The sequence below is a fragment of the Lepidochelys kempii genome, chromosome 1 (genome assembly GCF_965140285.1).
Source record: "Lepidochelys kempii isolate rLepKem1 chromosome 1, rLepKem1.hap1, whole genome shotgun sequence".
In the NCBI taxonomy this organism is placed as follows: Eukaryota; Metazoa; Chordata; order Testudines; family Cheloniidae; genus Lepidochelys; species Lepidochelys kempii.
Genome location: NC_136380.1, coordinates 336,783,344 through 336,804,876, shown reverse-complemented (window position 1 = coordinate 336,804,876; position 21,533 = coordinate 336,783,344). Strand labels below are relative to the sequence as shown.

General features: G+C 45.2%; 1 protein-coding gene across 2 annotated transcripts in view; it reads left to right on the top strand.

The window, feature by feature from the left end:
• ELAPOR2 (endosome-lysosome associated apoptosis and autophagy regulator family member 2) overlaps positions 1 to 21,533 on the top strand; it is a 139,788-nt gene that overhangs the window by 38,525 nt on the left and 79,730 nt on the right. The window contains exon 1 of one of the 2 annotated variants that reach the window (XM_073328675.2): positions 1,327 to 1,413. The exons of the other annotated variant lie outside the window; for it this stretch is intronic. The gene's annotated coding sequence lies outside the window, so the exon portion shown is untranslated. Of the gene's footprint in view, positions 1 to 1,326; positions 1,414 to 21,533 lie in introns of those variants that run through there. 2 annotated transcript variants of the gene reach the window in all.

Sequence of the window (21,533 nt, the reverse complement as noted above, 5' to 3'; positions counted from 1 at the left end):
ATTTCCCCAATGACTGAACTCCCTGGTAATTTCTTCACTGAGTGAACAGCTGTGTTGTGGTCTATGCTCAGGGATAGCATGTTAACCCTTTCCCTGCTGCTCACCAACTGGGTTTGGCGCATCCCATCCCATTCTCTGGTTTTGTCACTACTCATACTATTTTTATCTGTAAGAGCAAACTAAATTGCTAATACCATCTGTCTACACATGGTATTTCCAAAGCACCTGTCACTGTGGTGTGTAATGATCCAGAGTAGCTCACTTCTTTGAAAGAAAAAGAGGACTTGTGGCACCTTAGAGACTAACCAATTTATTTGAGCATAAGCTTTCGTGAGCTACATCCGATGAAGTGAGCTGTAGCTCATGAAAGCTTATGCTCAAATAAATTGGTTAGTCTCTAAGGTGCCACAAGTACTCCTTTTCTTTTTGTGAATACAGACTAACACGGCTGCTACTCTGAAACCTGTCACTTCTTTGAGGCTGTCTCGGTGAATCATCAGAATATATTTGTGTGGTGGAAGGAATCTGAGTTAACACAGATCAGTACTATTGATTTTATCCTCCTGTTTTTATTTTATGCTATTTACATGTTGAACAGGATCTGTTTTAGGTTGCGTATTTCAAATCTTGCTGAATTATCATTCATAAATTACAAAGTTAATTTGCATTTTGTTTTTAAACCCACGTGCTATGTTCTACGGTAATTCTCTCAGTGGCAGTGTTGTGTGGCAATGGATAGGTCACTCTTGGGTTTAATTTTGCAATCATTTGCTGCTGCATTATACAGTAAAAAAAAAAAAACCAATCTCCAGACAGATGGTCTGTGTTCATAATCCTTCACCGTAATGGTGCCTGCTAGTGCTGATATAGTTCTGCATTGGTCAGTGTTTTCCATTTACAGACAATGGGTTTTGCAGGGTTTGTAAACTGAACGTATCATTTTTGTTTCAGATTAGAACATTTCACACAAAGGCCCAACACAATAGGAGGGAACTATTATTTTGTAAAACTAAATATAATAGTGTGTGTGGAGTTAATCCCTAAATAGTTTACCAGGAGTGGGTGCTTTGTACTCCATTATTTTTTTTAAAAATGTCCTCCCCTTTTAATATGCAGTGTTTCAACCCTCCCATCTAGGTTGGGGCTGAAGGCCTAATATACAGCAAGCTAAGTTCAGCCCAGAGGAAGCTGGGCATAGACTTTGATAGAGACCAACTTGGGAGGCTGCAGAGGTTAGTATTGCTCAGAAAGTGGGCAGTGCTAGTTTGCAAGGGGATGTGGCCCAGTGCCTCTCCCTTCATCAGCCGCCACCATTGTGGCTCCTATGGACATAAAGCTGTTTGACACCCAAAGGAGATCAGGTGGCATTGCCTTTCCTCAGGATGAAACCCTCATTCCTGCAGGAGGCGTCAGGTTTGTGCAAGGGGATGTCATTTTACTCCTCACTGCATTAGGTTCCATGAAATCTCTGTGTATGCACGAGGGGGCATATCTATGTATATTTATTATTATCATGCTTGTGGTAGAGGGGTTATATTTTATTACCATGCCTTTCAGTGCATAGTTGTATTTTGATTTGCTGGAATGGGGACGAGTAGACTAAGTCTGACATTTTGTTGTGAACATTAAATTATGCAAAGCCCCTGGAGCCGGGATGGGCAATCACTTTGTGTTTTACAAATGAAAAATAAGCAGAAAAGAATATCACATGTACTATCAGGTCAGATTTTCAAATAATAGATGCAATACAGAAAAAGCAGGACATTTCTGTGACTTGATTCACAGTGCCAAAGCTCTGAGTACCAGATCTGCAGCCATCTCCTGGGATGCTGCAGAAGCCCTTTCAATCTTGTTGAATGGGGTTATGCATCTAATATGTATTCAGGTGGCTAAAATTGTATCGATTATATCTCCATCCTATATGCTAATTCTTTGGCTAGCATCCCTGTCCCTAGCATGACAATGTGGCCAGAATGACAACTTGTCCCCAATCCTGAGTGAAAACCATCTGGACAAATTTTGAGATATAAAATAAATTTGAGGGTGGGACGAACTTGATAATTTACAACTATAGAGGTGGTTGAAATTTTCTGTCCAAAAAAATGTTTCCATCAGAAAATGTAGTTTTGACTAAACTGATTTTTTTTCGTGTGAAAACGTCAATGTTGACTATATTTTCTGATTTGGAGAAATTAAACAAAACACCATGTTTTGAATTGACTTTTTGAAATGAAACAGTGTTTTTCATTGTGAAATGAAAAATGTTGCGCCCTTCTTCTCTTCCTGCCTAGAGAACTAAATATCTTGATATTAAGTATTGTGCTAGCACAGGGAACACCAGATTGTGTCAAGCACATTGGCAATGATCTCCCCTGAACCTGGAGTGGTGGGGAAGAGCTGACACCACTAAAGAAGTTATTGCCCCCAAGGTCAGCTACGGTTGAATTATGCTACATCTGATTCTGATTTTCAGGGGCGATGAGCAAGCACCTTCTGAAAATGAGGCCTTTTGTGGGGACTCAAAAATGAGGTGCCCAAACTTATAAGATACTTGAAAATCTTGACCTGTTATATTGCCTAATGCTTGCCTGCCACACATGACTGCAGTGAGGTTTGTTTTATGTTTGTAAAGTGCAGTGAGAACTTTGGCTGACAGATGCTGTAGAAGCACATGCTGGTATTATCTTATGAAATGATGAATTAACAGTATTTTGGAATCAGCTGTTTTGTATGCACACGGAGTTTCTTTGTGGTGGTGTTATTTTTTACATATCTAGACTACATTAACCTTGTGCTGGCTCCAGGATGCAGACTACTATAAGATAGATGGTGACTGTTGCTGTGAACTGGTGGCACATGAATGTGGACCACAATACCTAGAACTCCCATTGACCTCAGTTGGAGGAATTTTGTTTGCACAGCGAATGCAAGATTAGTAGCAAGGTTTGCGTAACTGGCTAGAAAGTACATGGGCCTGCTTATATATAATGAGACTCTCGTGGCTGGAAGTTAGATATGTGCTAACGCAAACCTTGGAAAACTAAAGAAACAGGCCCAACTGCTTCTATGGTATAGATGTCCAGATCAAACCTGTATATAATTTGTTAAGGACCAAACTGAGGTTGCTGCAGTGGGAGCTGCACTAGGAAATGGGGGATGGATGAGGTGTAGCAAACAGAGACCAGTGAAGGTGTTATGGTCTAGGGATTGTGCTTGCTGATTGCCCAAGTGACACCTGTATAACAGCACTCCCAGCCACTGCAGTTCCATGGCCACTGTGACATGGACAGGTCCCTGTCTTGTTCAGACATGCCTCCTTTGGGACAATATGTATTGCCAGTAGTGTTAGCTGGCCTCCTGCCCTTAGTCTCCTGGGGTGAAATTTACCACTGTTCCAAGGCCTAGCATAGGCTAGGCATCACTTAAGTGCCATTAAGTCCTATTTCGTGGGGCTTAACTGGTGCATAGGCCTTATTCTGGCCCTTTGCACAGGGGTGACTTTCATTCCCAGAGTGAAAGCATCTTCTCCCTTACTAGTTCACTTGTGCAGGGCCAGCTGTAACTTTGCACTAAAGACTTACTGAGGATTTAAAGAGGAAGGATAGTCCAGTAGGTAGGACGCTAGCCTTGGATTCTGGAGACTAGTGGTCAATTCCGTGCTCCACAATACACTTCCTATCTGATCTTGGACAAGTATTTTAGTCTCTCTCTGCCTCTCTTTCCCATCTGTAAAATGGGGATAATAGTACTTTCCTGCCTCACAGAGGTATTATAAAGATAAATGCTAGGGTGGATAAAAATCAATGATTTAAAAAACAAAACAAAACAAAAAAATGGATTTTTTTAATTTAAATTGGATTTTTTTGTAAATTCCTATCTAAAGATAGTTTTAATTAAGATACATTATAGCTCAAAGGTCTCTCATGGAATAGGGATTATAAATTCTAATTCTGTAGTATGAGACAATATATTCATGTAATGTTTAAGAAAAGTTTTGTAAATGAGTTCCAGTAGTTCATGGATTAGGGACCCAATTTTATGGGGTTCCAGGGGCTTCTATATAGATTATTTAGGTTAATCTTTCTATCTACCCAACGGGACTCAGTGCTCAGTCTAGAAGATACCATGTGGGTGCTATAGATGGCACACACATCCCAATTTTGGCCCCAGACCATCTAGTGATGGAGTACATCAACAGAAAGGGCTGCTACTTTATGGTATTAAAGGCGCTAGTGGATCCCTGGGGTCATTTCACTGTCATCAACCGGGGGGGCAGGCGGGGGGTTCAGCGAAGGTGCATGACACGTGCATCTTCAGGAATATTGGTCTGTATAGAAAGCTGCATGCAGGGACTTTCTTTCCAGACCAGAAGATTCCAATAGGGGACATGGAAATGCCCATAGTGATCTGGGTGACCCAGCTTACCTCTTACTCCCGTGACTCATGAGGCCATACACTGAAAACCTTGACAGCAGCAAGGAGCACTTCAGCAGGCTCAGCAGGTGCAGAGTGACTTAAAATGTGCATATGGCAGATTAAAGGGTTGCTGGTGCTGCCTTTTTGGCAGGTTAGACTTCAGTGAGGAAAATATTCCCATAGTCCTAGCAGCCTTCTGTGCTCTGCATAACATTTGTGAAGCTAAGGAGGGGAGTTTCCCCAGGGGTGGAGCACTGAAGTGGATAGCCTGGTGGCTGATTTTGAGCAGCCATACACCAGGGCTATTAGAGATGTTCAGTGGGGGGCTATTCGAATCAGAGAGACTTTGAAGCAACATTTTGACAATGAGCACCAGTAACATGTCTTTCTGTAATGAATTGAGCCAGGCATTATTTACTTGCCACCTTGAATGACCCCTCTAATGATTTCTGCCTGAGCATGAATTGTAGTCGGCAAATGTGCCGATTGCTACTGTATATGAATTTCTGTTGCAACAACCTTGTGTAGGTTGCAAAAAGCTCTATGCCACTCATCGAGGTGGTTTTATTATGTCAGCAAAGCAGGAGAGTTAAATCAGTGAGGGGAACATTGTTGTGTGTACATCTCCATGGTTTTGTTGACGAAACCTGATTTTTGTTGACAAAACTCTGTAGTGTAGACAAGGCCTAACTAAGAAAGGCAAAGACCCTATAGGAGGGGACATTACCCACAGTACCCACCGCCCCAATCCTTTCTACAGGGGGAGGTATGTGACGGGGTGTACTGGGCCCTTTGTGACCACCTGCAGGAGGCCTCACGGTCCTACCACACCCCCACCCTAGAAAAGGAGCAGTAAAGGTGGGTCCTCCTAGTTTGCCTAGATTGGCTGCAGCAAAGCAGCCAATCAGCACACAGCAGGTCCAGTTAAATGGCACTACAGGGCCTGAGCAGATCAGTTGCAGGCTGGGACCAGAGGAGTAAAAAAGGTGCTCCTTGCTGGCTGCTGGAGCTCAAGTGAGATCTTCAGCCCTGAGGGAAGGGTGAAGCAGAGGGGCTACGTGGGAAGTGGCCCAGGGAATAGCAGCAGCAGTTATTAAAGGAAGCAGCATGGGGCTGCTATTTGTAGGGTACCTGGGGTCAGGATGCAGAGTAATGGGTAAACCCAGGTCCCCCCATCAGCCACTGGCAGAGGCGCCAAAGCCCTGGAAGCAGTGAAGGAGTGACTCAGCTGGAGAGCTGGGGACATCAGTGGACCACTAAAGGACTCAGAGTCTCGGGTCAGAGGGCCCTGGGGGCACTGCTCTGTAATAGGGCCAGGACAGATTGGAAACTACCCCAGAGACAGGGCTAAAGACATTACTGAGAGCACAGCAACAGGCCCTGTTGGACCTTTTACCCCGGAAGGGAGTGGTTTGTTTGTGCATCCAGGCATATAGACTATGTGTGGCTTAGCCGGAGGGCTGAGTCCCCGAAGACCCACCTGACAAGGTTAACTGCCGATGGTGTGGGGAGGCACTGCAAGCAAAGAGGGTACAAGTCTGCACACATCTGATGGAGGTGCTGATGAGAGGTGAGTGGCCCATCACAATGAGGCCCAACAGGGTGGGCCCAGAAGAATATGAGCAAATGCTGCAACACCTAGTTTGTTGTGAAGTAGCCTCTGTGGAGTGAGTTGAAAGCAGGGAGTAGTAGCTATTTCTCTGGCTATGTGTGTAGCCTAGAAACCATCTGGATGATACAAGATGATCTGAACGTCCTTGAAAACTGGAGTAATAGCAATGGGATGAAATTTAATACTGCAGAGTGTGAGGTCATGCGCTTAGGGACTAACAACAATAATTTTGCTATAAGCTGGGGACTTATCAGTTGGAAGTGACAGAGGAGGAGAAACATGAGGATATATCGGTTGATCACAGGATGACTATGAGCCACCAATGTGATGTGACTGTGAAAAAGGCTAATGCAGTCTTAGGATGCATCAGGCAAGGTATTTCCAGTAGAGACAGGGAAATGTTAGTACCTTTATATAAGGCATTGCTGAGACCTCATGTGGAATACTGTGTGCAATTCTGGTCTCCCATGGTTAAGAAAGATGAATTAAAACTGGAACAGGTGTGGAGAAAGGCTACTAGGATGATGAGAGGAATGGAAAACCTACCTTGTGAGATGAGACTCAAAGAGCTTGGCTTGTTTAGCCTAATCAAAAGAATGCTGAAGGGAGTTATGATAGCTCTATATAAATACCTCAGAGGGATTAATACCAGGGAGGGAGAGGAGTTATTTAAGTTAAGCACCAATGTGGACACGAACAAATGGATATAAACTGGCCATCAACAAGTTTAGGCTTGAAATTAGATGAAAGTTTCTAACCATCAGAGGAGTGAAGTTCTGGAACAGCCTTCCAAGGGGAGCAGTGGCACAAAAACCTTAACTGGCTTCAAGACTGAGTTTGATAAGTTTATGGAAGGGATGAGGCTGCCTACAGTGGCTTAAAGCCAATATGCAGCTGCTAGCAGAAAATGTCTCCAACAGTAGGTGGTGGGACACTAGATGAGGAGGGCTCTGAGTTACTACAGAGAATTCTTTCCCAGGTGTCTCACTGGTGGGTCTTGCCCACATGCTCGGGGTCCAACTGATCACCATATTTGGGGTGGGGAAGGAATTTTCCCCGAGGTCAGATTGGCAGAGACCCTAGGGGTTTTCTGCCTTCCTCTGCAGCATGGGGCACAGGTCCCTTGCAGGTTTAAACTAGTGTAAATGGTGGATTCTTTGTAACAAAGTCTTTAAATCATGATTTGAGGACTTCAGTAACTCAGCCAGAGGTTATAGGCCTATTGCAGGAGTGGGTGGGTGAAGGTCTATGGCCTGCAATGTGCAGGAAGTCAGGGCAGATGATCATGATAGTCCCTTCTGACCTTTGAGTCTACGCATCTCTCTGAGCCTGGAGCAGGCTGTGTTCCTTTTCAGCTAATATGACTGTTCACCTTTCAATTGTCTTATCTTTCTTTAAAAAAACAAGAGGCTAGATCTTCAGCTGGTTAAATCAATGTAGTTCTGTTGAAGCTCCTAGAGCTTCTTCAGATTTCACCAGATGAGGAGGGTATGGGCCTACAAGTTAAATGCAAACAAAAAGTAGTAGATTTTGTGTGTGTAGATCAGTGGTTCTCAAACTTTTGTATTGGTGACCCCTCTCACACAGCAAGCCTATGAGGGTAACCCTCCCCTTATATATTAAAAACACTTTTTAGCACTAGTATAAATGCTGCAGGAGTTTGAGGGTGGAGGCTGACAGCTTGCAACCCCACATATAATAACCTCACAACCCGTGGTGAGCTGGAGCTGGTTCGCACCGGGTTTGCTACAACCAGTTGTTAAATTTAGAAGCCCTTTTAGAACCGGTTGTTCCGCGAGGGACAACTGGTTCTAAAAGGGCTTCTAAATTTAACAACCGGCCAAAAGTGGCGCCTTAGGCACCGACTCCATGGGTGCTCCCACCCCCGGCCCCAGCTCACCTCCGCTTCGCCTCGTCCCCTGAATGCACCACCCTGCTCTGCTTCTCCACCCCCCGAGGCTTCCCGCGAATCAGCTGTTTGCATGGGAAGCCGGGGCGGGCTGAGAAGCAGGCGGAGGCGGAGCAGAGGTGAGGATGGCCTCGTGGGGTGAGGAGGGAGCCGGTTGTTAAGATTTTGGCAGCTCATCACTGGTCACAACCCCCCAGTTTGAGACCCCCTGGTGTAGCTGCATGTATACGCATGCATACACATACAGCTGGGGATAATGGTGTATTTATTTCTACATTAATATTAGCTGTACATGGGTACCCTACATAAATGAAAAGAGTAAGTTACATAGCAACAGAGCATAATAGATGCGCCTGCTTGTTAAATGATGGGACAATTTTTGTTATTAAAAAGGCCAGTCAAGATCCTGACACTACAATGCACTCCCTCCCCTGCCCAACATCTTACAAATCGATGTAGTGTAAAACACAGGACGAAGAGGATCAATAACAGGTTGCAGTGCTCTTCATTACAGTGAATTAATTGATCGTGTCTAGCAGATGTTTTTCCTGACAGAAGCTGTATATATCCAACGTTTCTCTCTCTCGTTTCTGTCCCACTGTTATCATTGGGAATACAGCACACAGCCATAGTTCAGAACTCTGAGAAACCCTGTCTCTCACTTGAGAAATCCTGATAACTTGAGCAAAACACTTCAGTGGTGTTGCTCATGCTATTGGTGATGGACAGGGGTTAAGACATCTTCTCCCATGAGGCTCATGCTTTCCTTCCAGGTCAGTAGTTACTGTCCAATGGCTGTTTGGTGGCTTGTGTGAACTGGATTTGGTGTTGCCAGTTCAGCTTCCAGGTGGCTGGTATTCCATTATAAAACCAACATCACAACTAACTGGCATTAACTAGCACCATTGTTCAATCTCAGGCAGAAGAGGCAAAGGAGTGAATGGATGTGGAGAGTCAACTATCAACACCTACAGGTGGCTCTCTTCCCTGTCCATATGAGGACTGGTGGAGCAGTGTGGGGAGGCTTTTGCATTGCTGCTGGCTACGCTATGCCCAATTTAGACAGAGTTCGTTCTCCAGGGTGGTTGTTCCAACATTCTTCAGAAACAGTAAAGCCGCACTTCAAACTCAAAGGAAAGAGGAAAACTTTCAATAGAGACTTAAAGTTCATATTTTAAACTTATGCTCATAGAGATCTTTCCTGATATAGACCTCCGAAACGTATTGGCATTGAGGCTGTTTTAAAATTCCACACAAGGAAAACAGATGTTCTGAGCCTTTCATTGATTGATTCGCAGCTATACTGGCAATGTCTGAGACATTGTAGAGTTGTATTTAATTTATGCCCCTTTCTCTTTACGCATAAGGGTAGGCAATCTGGTGTTTGGCTACAACAGGGGATTAGGAGTCAGGACTCCAGGGTTCTATCCCTGACTTTTCTCATAATTTGACTTTAGGTAAATCACAGTGAATTTTTAAATTTTTCATTTTAGAGAATCAAACCATTTTTAAAAATCTCATAATCCTTCTCCAAATGGCATTTTTGTTTTCCATACACCTCTGCATTTTACAAAGGAGGGTGAGTATTGTTATTCTCATTTTACAGGTGGGGGGAGCAGGTGCAGAGAGGTCAAGTGATTTGCTCTGTCACCCAGCAGGCCAGTGGCAGAACTGAGAACCAAACCCAGGTCTCCTAAGTCCCAGTCAGCACTTGAGTCCTAAAACAGAAGTGCCAGAATGACAATCCAGTCCTTATGATAACTGTAAAGTAACCTTCACTTCAGGTATTGGAAGTACCAGAATGCCCTTCTGGCTCCTCAGAAATGTGCTGGAACAACATTCCGGAGCATTCCAGCGTGACTCGAGCCCTGCACTGCTCTGATGACTGCATTTCACTGCTGTGAGAAGACAGTCCACACCTAGAGCAACCTTCTGCAGCAGGTCATGATATGATAAGCATGTCTGCCTCAATTTCCCCCTTCAGGTAACCCAGTGAGCTCCACTTCAGGCTCTTGCTTAAACAATACCTTTCCTGGGGAACCAGTTCATCACCAAACATAGTGCGAATAGCGTATAGCAAAAGTCCCAAAGCAAAGTCCATATAACCTCCCACAATGCATGTAGTCCTTAAAACCCCACTCTTCCCAGCAGGAACCTCCTACAGCCTCCCTGCTGGGAGTATCCCCTCACTATACTCTGTCTTCCACCACACCTAGGCTCCTTCTCCATACCTCCCCATTCCTCTGCCAGGACTGCCACTTCTCCCAGTCAGAGTGCAACCTTGTTCTTCCCAGCAGGAACCCATACAACCTCATTGGTGGGAGACCGTTTTTACCAGGGGAGCATCCCTTACTCCCCCAGGTCCAGCTCTTTGGTGTTGAGAGGTCTGTGAGTAAGTCCCTCTGCTTTTCCCCTGCCTTCGGTCCTCTCTGGCCCTTGGCACCATCTCTCTGGCTTAGCCAGCCGGCAACTCCCTCAGCTGCTGCCCCTCCTGCCTTCAGCCCTCTCCAGCCCTGGCTGTCTGGACTGGGGAACTTAGCTGGTAAACCCCTGTTGTTGCTCTCATTGCCTTCAGCCTTTCCCCAGGAAACACCTTCTGGGACCTCTTTCAGTTGCCTGGTCTCGCAGTTCTCACCTACCCCTGGCTGACCCAGGGCAGCTTCTGTGCTCTCAGGCAACTCTGATTTACCATGTCTCCCTCCCTCTCAAATTCTCCCTGCTTCTTTTATAGCCCCCAGGTGCTGGCCCATCTTCTTAACTGGCCAGATGGGAGCACCTGTTCTGGCACAGGGGAGCTCAATCTACTTCATTTACTGGGGCCACTCACCCTGTGACAACTGCCTATGAAGTATAAAAGAGCCACAGTTCCTTCCCTGCTCGTGCTCCTACGTGGTTAATCTGTGCCACCCTTAACCACCAGTTTACAAGGCACAGATTACTTATCCCACCTTTATTCAAGGGGAGGCATATTTGACATGCAGCTTCTGCTCCACCCCCATGCCCAAGCTAAGATGTGGGGAAGCCATGCGGGGGTGGCCTAACTCCCCCATACTCCCTTGCATGCCATGTCAGGGCCAGGCATTTTAGAATCTAGGGATGGAAGTCACCATGCCTGCCTTTATTGTTATGCGTTTCGTGGCAGTTCCTTAGTATAAAGCAGGATAATGAAGCAGGATCAATGTCTCATCAAAGGCACAGTCTAATTGCAAGTTAAATAATTAACTCCCTAATTTTATTTTTATAGCCTGATTGGCATCAAGAAAGTGTCTTTTAGCTACAGATGTAAGTGGTTTCCTTGATAGGGACTAGAATTTCATTTGGGAATTCTGTTGCAGTAGTTTGCCAGCTATGGAGACCTGTGTCCTTAGAGAATGTCTTAGTCTCTCTTGTCATTAAGGCCACAAATCTCTGAGGCTGAACAAAGCTAAACACACCAGTATTCTTGTAAACCCAAATGTGTGGGTTCATGTCTCTTCCTGTTCCTTTTCTGGTCTGGAATGTGATCCCTAACCATGGCTGTGAGCAGAAAAAGGCCAGACTTATGGCACAGTCAGTGAGAAAACTAGGCTCCATAATAGTTCTTCAGCACCATAAAGCCGTTTTCATATTGTGCTCAGAGGGATCCCAGTAGAGGCCTGTAGCTCAGTGAATCCAGCCTTTGGGGCTCTGTGAAATAAATATTCCTCTTCCTCTTTTTCCTTTTCCTACTCCCTTACTTCCTACCTCTACCTCCAACTAAAAATCAGCCACGTACAATCCATGTAACTAACAAAGCTGTGCCAATTCTTCACCATACTCCTGCTGCAACCGCATTCCCTGCCTTTCATCTGTTTGTGTCTTCAAATTTAACCCCTTCGTTCAGGGTTTTTCCCTTGTCTATTTTGGTACCACGCCCAGCGCAATGGGGCGCCAGCCCTGATTAGGCCTTTGGGCACCACCATTTGTATTACTCTGACTACTAATAAGGGGGAAATCCCTGTGTCTACCAGCACTCCGTTAGGGGCCAATCCTGGACGGTGCTGAGAGATGCTGAGCATCTTCAACTCCCATTTTGGAAGTCCCATCTCTGAGAAGTGCTCAGCACCTTGCAGGACCAGGTCCTAAAGGAGAGCAGGGCCCATATGAAGAAATAACCCCTGCCTCAAGGCAGACAAAATCAGGTAGTAGTGGGAATTCCTGTACCACTCTGTTCCTATGCTGTTGCCACGCACTGAAATAATGCTGAAAATGCACGAAGGGTCACTCATCATGGACTCTCTCTCTCACACTCACATACACACGGCCCTAGTCTTCTCTCACCTTTGCATCTGTAAACTGGGAGTAAATCCATTAAAGTCCTTGGAGTTGCAGGGTTATAAAACTGGGGCAGGTGATCCCAGATTCAGGCCTCAGCCCAAATCTGTTGATTAGAAACTCATTGGACCCTTATAGGAAAGGCCCTATAGAATATAATAGGGGTGAAACCAATAAGTTTATGCAGAAATGTGAAGAAAGTCTCTAGAAATTACTCTGAAACACACACACACAATTTTAAATTCAAAATGTTAAGCTTTTAACAGGATTGTAACAATCACCCTACAGAATTCTATAATGGATATAATTCTCTATTCAATTTAATAGGATGGATTTAAAGAACGTGTAGAAAGTGTATCTCTTTCTTTAGGATTCTTAACCTACAAGGATGGCGACACCTACCCTCTGTTGTGTAAAATATATATATATGGTGTTGTGAGAACATGTACTGCTCTGTTATGGCCCATTCCACACTCCATAATAGTGGTATCTTTCCATTGACTTCAGTGGGCATTGGATCAGGCCCTAAATGATAGGGTCACTGCTTTACTGACCGTTACTTGTCTTCCCAGTTTTAATAATGCTAGTGCCACGTGTGGCTTGTCTGTAATGTTTTGTTGTAAAAGGAAAAACTTCTGGCTGAAGGGCCCACTGTCTAACTTGAATTTTTTATACTGAAAATGGCCATTAAGAGAAAAATGAAATAAAATAAACCCAGTAGTCACTATTGGGCTGCTGCTGAAGAGAATTTGGCAGAGGCTGAAGGTGTCACTGTGACAAACAGCAGCATCTCTGCCAAAGCAAACTGTGTCTGATTATTTGGGATCTGGTCCCATATCCATTGAGTCAATGGAAAAATTCCACTGATTTCAATGGGTGTTGGAATTGGTGAAACATAAATGAAGACATTGTGCAGTGTGTACACACAATGCTTCATACCTGGCTCTGTGATGCCAAGTTATTTGAGGGTGATACTTCCTAACAAATAATGGCCAAGGGGCAGCAAAGGTTGTTTCTGATGGGGACATGGCTAGCATTCTCTACCAGGCATGCACCCTGAACCTAGTGATTAGGAATTCACTGGATAACACCGTTGTTATTTGCTGGGTGGGTGATCCATGCACATCGTTATCATTATATACAAGTCATTAAATATCTGAGGATTATTATTATATATTATTATTAGGATAGCACCTAGGAACCCTAATCAAGATGCAGAGCCCCGTTGTGTTATGCACTGTACAGACATGTAACAAAGAAGACATTCCCTGCCCCAGAGAGCTCACCATCTAAATGACTGTCAGGATGTAACAGGTGGACAAAATAGTCAAACGGGCCACGGGTGGGTTGGGAGGATGAGGTAATGGTAAAAAGTACAGAATTAAGCAGAAAAGCAGGAATCACAGCTTGTCATTTGTCTAACCAGTGGCAGACGGCAATGATCTGTACGCGGCATAGCAGAGGTAGATTTTTAAAGAGAGATGAAGAGGTAGCATTATGAAGGCTGGTTCAGTAATTAGGGCACCAGATTAGGACTTGGGAGACCGGTGTTCTGCTCCACACTACCCTGCTTCACTACAGACTTCCTTTATGACTTTGGGCAAGTCACTTAACCTCTCTGTGCCTTAATTTCTGATCTGTAAAATGGTGATAATAGCACTGCCCTTCCTCCCAGGGGTATTGTGAGGATAAACACGTTACAAGATTATAAGATGCGCAGATACTACAATGATTGGGGCTGTATAAGTACCTAAGAGAGAAGCTTTACAGATGGTTTGATGGTCTATGTCAGTGTCTTTCAACCTTTCCAGACTTCTGTACCCCTTTCAGGCATCTGATTTGTCTTGTGTAGCCCCAAGTTTCACCTCACTTAAAAACCACTTGTTTACAAAATCAGACATAAAAATACAAAAGTGTCACATCACACTGCTTTTGAAAAATGGTTTGCTTTCTTGTTTTTACCATGTAATTATAAAATAAATAGATTGGAATATAAATATTGTACACATTTCAGTGTATAGTATATAGAGCAGTATAAAGAAGTAATTGTATGCAATTTTGGTTTGTATTGCTTCACTAGTGTTTTTTATGTAACCTATTGTAAAACTAGGCAAATATCTAGATGAGTTGATGTATCCTCTGGAAGACCTCTGCATACCCCCAAGGGGCTGTGTACCCCTGGTTGAGAACCACTGGTCTATATTGGCAACAAAGCCTATGGACTGGAGCCACTTCTCAAAGCTAGGGCAGTTTTTTGACCTAGTTTACATGAGAACTGGCTAATTATAGAGCTCTCTCCATGTTTTCTGGGTCAACATATTTCTTCCAATGTTTTCCTGTGAACCAGTTGTTTCTAAATACTGATAAAGACAATCTATCTGTGTCCTCCTGTCTACTTCTAGAGCAGCTCAAGGCCCCTTGGACTAAACATTTATTTATTTATTTAATCGGGGCTGTGAATACCAGGAAGATATCAAAGATGCTGCCTGACCCACTTGCAGTAAGGAGAAGTGGCTAACGAGGGGGAAAGATTATGACTGCATGAGCAATAGCTGTATCTGCTACTCAATCATGTAAATGCTAATGTATTTTATTGAATAGAAATCCTGAATCAGCAGAGTGCTTATGCACATTCTCATCTTCAAGTCAATGGTACTTAAGCATGTGCTTAATGTTAAATACATGCTAAAGGGCTCTACTGAACAGGATCTCAGTACTCCAGAAAGGGGATGGATGGGGCCGTGCCGTAGGCCTAGGCCAACGTTTTTAAACCTGCTTCTTAAGAATAGGCTCTACGTAAAAAGTGGGCCTGATTTTTTTTAGAAGTTTTGAGTCTGTACAGCTGCCATTGGCATTGCCTGGAATGCTGCGCTCATTTCGGGGCATAAAAGCCGTAAATAAACTGGAGCCAGCTCAGGGAAGCCCAGCAGAAGGGGACGGAGAGACTGACATAGGGGGAGAGACAGAAATAACCAAGGATGCAGCTCAGCCTTCAACTGAGTAGAACTTACTCATATAAGTAACCCCATTGACTTCAATGATTATATTTGTGTGCCCAAGAACTACTCCATGTGAAAAACATCTCCAGGATCAGGCCCTAAATCTGTATGTTGTGGCTGACTAGTGGCTAAGGGTGGACGTGCTGCTCATTCACAAACAGGGGAGAGTGTAAACACAAAGAGGGAGGAGGAAATATTTACTGCACAAGAGGCTATAATTAGGAGTAATGGGATGAAATTAAGGAAAGAAGGCTGGATCCTGAGAGGAACTGAGCATCTGCATCTCCCCTTCCAGGCCCTGAATAGCAGGAAAAACATATAAGACCTGTCAGAGCTTGTCCACATGGGGAGTTAGTCCACAGCAAGGCAGTATGCAAATCTGCAGAGCGCCAGCCAGCCGCACGGTAACTGCCCGTATGCACCCTGCTGCCACGCACTAGAAGTCCCGTAGTTTGAAACGGGAGTATGGTATGTCAAAGTGTGCTACGGAACCTCTGCTGGGTCCACATGGCCAGTTAGCGTATGGAGGGCTTGTGTGCTATAGAGTCACCCCAGCGTGCTGTGTGCTAGCTCTCCACGTAGACAAGCCCCAAGTAACAGGTGAAATAGTCTCCTGTTGGGAAATGTTGGAAGCCTCATCCCTGGATACATTAAAACTAGACTGCACAGAGCACTACACAGTACATTGCAGGGAACGATCCTGACCTGGCAGGCCAATGGTGGACTGGGGTGACCCAATGAATCTTTTTGCCTTCTCTGATTTCTGTGATCCTTTGGGATATCACATCCTTGTGCACAAAGGGGGTGAAAGTGTTTTCTCCCTTTCAGTCTGGAGGGATCACTAAAGTGTTTGACTAGGTCGAAATCTCCACTAATCCCTTCTGACTTTGTTCTTTCCTCAAAGAGGCTTTTTTAATGCACAGCTAATCCCTATTTCACATGTAAATATAGATAGCTCCTGGGTCTCTAAAGATTATGGATGCCCCTTTTGGCAAACTGTATCTTTTAATAGCACAGGGTGCACTTAATTGGATTAAGCTCAGCAAAAATATTTCTGAAACAGGTAACACAAATTCATGCACCCTGCAAAGGGAAGGAAGAAACCGCATTCTTGGGGTGAATTGTGTTACAATAACAGTGTGGCAGGTAAGATGGCAGCTTACTCTGGCTCCTTGCCCTATGTGGTCAGAAGGTAAGATGAGCAAAGCAGCCTGCTGAGAATAGAGAGTATAGAGGCTCTTTTCACTATAAATCCTTATAGATTTGGTAACATTTATGGCTTCTGGACTTGATTCACCCTGTATGTCTAGATCAAGGTTTCTCAACTTTGAGGGTCGTGTTCCCTAGTGGTGTAAAGGGGTCGTGACCTTCCACCCCTCCTGGCTAGATCCCAGCTGTATGGAAAGTGATTCTTGATTGGTCTCATTATGGAAAAGTTTGTGAACTGCTGATCTAGATATTTACCTGGCTTCTTTCAATGTAGCATATGAAGCTGTATCTTAGAGGGAATCCACCAATGAGGGGGGGCAGGGATTGTCCAACATATTAATAAATGATCTGGAAAAAGGGGTAAACACAGTGAGGTGGCAAAGATTGCAGATACAAAATTATTCAAGTTAGTTAAGTCCAAAGCAGACTGTGAAGAGCTACAAAGGGATCCCACAAAATTGGGTGAGTGGGCAGCAAAATGGCAGATGATATTCAATGTTGACAAATGTAAAGTAATGCACACTGGAAAATATAATCCTAACTATACATACAAAATGAAAGCATCTAAATTAGCTGTTAGCACTCAAGAAAGAGATCTTGGAGTCACTGTGGATAGGTTTCAGAGTAACAGCCGTGTTAGTCTGTATTCGCAAAAAGAAAAGGAGTGCTTGTGGCACCTTAGAGACTAACCAATTTATTTGAGCATGAGCTTTCGAGAGTGGTCACTTTGGATGAGCTATTACCAGCAGGATAGTGAGTTTGTGTGTGTGGTTTTTGGAGGGCGGTGAGGGGGTGAGAGAACCTGGATTTGTGCAGGAAATGGCCCACCTTGATTATCGTGCACATTGTGAAGAGAGTTGTCACTTTGAATGGGCTATTACCAGCAGGAGAGTGAGTTTGTGTGTGTGTGTGGGGGGGGTGGAGGGTGAGAAAACCTGGATTTGTGCTGGAAATGGCCCAACTTGATGATCACTTTAGATAAGCTATTACCAGCAGGACAGTGGGGTGGGAGGAGGTATTGTTTCATGATCTCTGTGTGTATATAATGTCTGCTGCAGTTTCCACGGTATGCATCCGATGAAGTGAGCTGTAGCTCACGAAAGCTCATGCTCAAATAAATTGGTTAGTCTCTAAGGTGCCACAAGTACTCCTTTTCTTTTTATACACACAAAAGCATAAAAAAATACCTCCCCCCACCCCACTCTCCTGCTGGTAATAGCTTATCTAAAGTGATCACTCTCCTTACAATGTGTATGATAATCAAGGTGGGCCATTTCCAGCACAAATCCAGGGTTTAACAAGAACGTCTGGGGGTGGGGGGTAGGAAAAAACAAGGGGAAATAGTGCTGAGCACCCACCAATTTTTCTTTGTGGGTGCTCCAGCCTATGGGTGCTCGGTCGGGAGCACCCACGGAGTCAGCGCCTATGACACAAATGATTAGGGGTATGGAACAGCTTCCATATGAGGAGAGATTAAAAAGACTGGGAGTGTTCAGTTTGGAAAAGGGACGACTGGAGGAGGATATGAGAGAGGTCTACAAGATCATGACTGGTGCGGAGAAAGTGAATAGGGAAGTGTTATTTACCCCTTCTCATAACCCACAAATCAGGGGTCACCGAATGAAACTAATAGGCAGCAGATTTAAAAGAAACATAAGGAAGTACTTCTTCGCACAACAGATGGTCAACCTGTAGCACTTGCTGCCAGGGGATGCTGTGAAGGCGAAAAGTATAACTGGGTTCAGGAAATGAATTAGAGAAGTTCATGAAGGATAGGTCCGTCAGTGCCTATTACCAAGATGGTCAGGGATGTAACTCCATGCTCCAGGTGTCCGTAAACCTCTGGCTGCCAGAAGTTGGGACTGGACAACAGGGGATGGGTCACTCAATAACTTGCCCTGTTCTGTTCATTCCCTCTGAGGCATCTGGCACCGGCCGCTATCAGAATACATGACACTGGGCTAGTTGGACCATTGGGCTGACCCAACATGGCCATTCTTATGATCTGATATTCTCACCACTGCCCTCCCTGGGGGTTCCACCAAGCCAGCCACTTGTAGACACAAGATCACAGGAGCCCATTTGACAGACTGTACAGGGGGCATGCTGAATCAGTGCACCCTCTGAGTCTGCTGGCCAAGCCCCGCTCCCTGGACAAAGCACTTGTCGGGTGGCACTATCTAGCTGTGGGCCTCCCAATGCAGCAGGGATTATGGTTGCCTTGTGCCACATTGACTAGCTGTGACGGGGTAGTCTGCCTTTTAAGGGCAGTACTTCCTACTGGTCAGTCCTCCCCCATCATATGGTGTGGCCCTTTAAGAGACTAGGGTGGTCTGATACACAAAGCCTGAGGAGATATGGGCAGAGAGTAAAGGGGTCCCAGGAAGAAGTAGCATTTAGAAGGAATCTTGTTACTATATCTTTAGGACTTGGAGAATTGCAGAGAGTGTAGGGGTAGGTCTCCTTCTTACCCAGCCAATAAGGAATGAGGTGGGAGAAGGGCCTAACATAAATGCTGGCTCCCTCCTTCACAGCAGGGCAGATGCCTGGAGCTGCTGCAGGAAGTAAGAAGGCTCCTGCAGGGTCCTGAGTTAGCAGGGAGAAGACAGCAGCAGGACTGCTATAGGGGAGGGTCTGCATGCTGAACCCCCCCTTGCCTTAGAGTGGAAGGACTGATTGGGAAAAGGGCCAGCTGGGGGAGAAGGTGCTTGAGGCTCTACATCTAGCCCAAATTACAACTGCTGCCCCAAGGGGGAGAGCGAGGAGGCTCCTGTCTTAAGGAACGGGACAGAGGGATTGTCTGACTTACAACCCAGCCCTTGGAGAAGTGGTGGAATCTCGTGGACAGAGGAGGAAACTGACTAGGACTCTTACATGGGCACAGAGCAGCTAAATAAGTGTTACTCTCTCCAGAATGAGTGAATAAACCAGACCTGCAAGGAGAGGTTGAACTAATCTGGTTTGGATAATTGTCTGAAAAGACCCAAGGGGCGCTGAGTGCAGTGTGCCTGCAGGGCCATGACAGGCCACAAGGGGGCATGCTGGAGAGGCATGCCCCATAATGCTATCCTCCATGCCGACATTCCTCCACCAGGGTGTGCAACAGCAGATGCTGGAGCTGACTCTCAGCGAACTGAGCCTCCTGTTTTAATTCTTTGCTCTTCCTCTCTCCAGAGTAAGTTTCAGGACATCATACTATTAAAACTCAGCGTTTTTAAAGAGGGTGCATCATGGACCGGAGTATTTTATCCAGTGTGGACGCTGAGCTCTAGATTTCAGAACAAAGCCTGAGGTACAGATTGCGCCACAAGGCTCTGTTCTCTGCTGCTCTGAGATGCTCCCACGGGCATCCACAGGGCAGCATCTTATGCCCCATTAGTGCTCTGCGCTAGTACCACTGTTGTCGCAGATTGTGCACAAGGGTTTCTTTTTGCCAGTACATAGTGTCCATCAAAGAAGGCGTGTGCTTGCCAGAGAGATTCTTATAACATCCTTAAATATGTTGCCGTATAATATACAGATATGACTTAACTAACCCTCCGTTGAGAACAAGGTAAAATTCAGTGTAGAGTGAAATAAATGAAGAGGGTGGAGTGAATAAGCCTACTTTTTTGGCTGCACTGCCCCAGTTGCTATTAATCTGTCATTGAAATTTAATGTTGCGGACCTTATGCATTGGTGCTTTTCCAAGAAACCAACCAGAATCAGTCTTCCATTTAGAATTTTTTTTTCCGTAACCCTACAGTGGGTTTTCAGTAGATACTAGGAGATATTTTCATATTGAAACACAATCTTAATACCTGAAATTCAAGCCAAATGTGCCACCCGTAAAAAGACGGGATGGAAATGATAGCTGACCTGGAGGAGGGACTGGTTCAGCTCCTGGAGGTAAATCCCAGAAAAGTAACAAGGTGTCAGTCTGTGGTGTAAAAGAGAAATAGGCACATTGCCAAATATAAAGACTATAAATGTGAGACGCTTTAAAAGCAAACATAGCTGAATGTGAGATGCCGTAATATCTAGCTATAAACTGCACAGGAAGGACAGATGAGGTCAGGGAGGTGGGGGACTAGGTCTAAAAGATTCCATAGGCTCTAGTGCAATAGCACTTTTGGACAGAGCGGATCCCTGTTGCACACACACATGCAGAGCCCTGATAGAGCTCCCTGTCTGGCTCCCACTGTGGACTTTAAACCTCTTGAGCCTGTGCTATCCCTGGCTAGGGCTGTAGGCTCACTCTCTGGGTGCAGATCCTCTGTTTAGCACCCTCACCTGGGAGCTCGGAACCCCCAGTCTGCCTGCCTAGCTCCTGGGATTAGTGCTGATCCCTCAGACTTCCCCATAGATTTAGGACATCCTGTCCCAGAACTATAGGCATGTGGATACTCTGGGTTTACAGTTTGCCTCCTCAGGGGCACATGATTGGAAAGGCAACAGACAGGCAGACTTGGCACAGGATTCTAAAACAACGTTGCTCTTTAATTAATACCATAGAAGTATATACACGTAGACAAAATAATAAACCCACCTGTATGCATTTCCCTGCTTCAACATCCTCATCACTCTGGATAGTTCTTTTGGATTGGGCTGAGCCCTCTGGGCTGCCCAGAATCCTTCCCTTGTGGAGCATGGTTTCTCTTGTATATGATACAAATCCAGTCATAAGAATACAACTATACTCTAATACAGGGGTTCCCAAACTTGCTTCACGGCTTGTCAAGGGTAAGCCACTGGTTTACCTGAGCGTCCGTAGGTATGGCCACTCGCAGCTCCCAGTGGTCGCGGTTCTCCGTCCCTGACCAATGGGAGCTGCGGGAAGCGGCACGGGCCGGGCTACCGCTTCCCACAGCTCCCATTGGCCAGTGAGCTGCGAGTGGCCGTACCTGAGGACGTTCAGGTAAACACAGCCTCTCGCGGCCCGCCAGGGGCTTACCCTGAACAAGCCGCAAACAAAATTTGGGAACCCCTGCTCTAATAGAATCATAGAAGGGACCTTGAGAGATCATCTAGTCCTGTCCCCTGCACTTTTATCAGGGTACATTTAAGAGTGCACAGTACTGAGGGACATCAAAGAGGCAAACTCCTCCTTAAAACT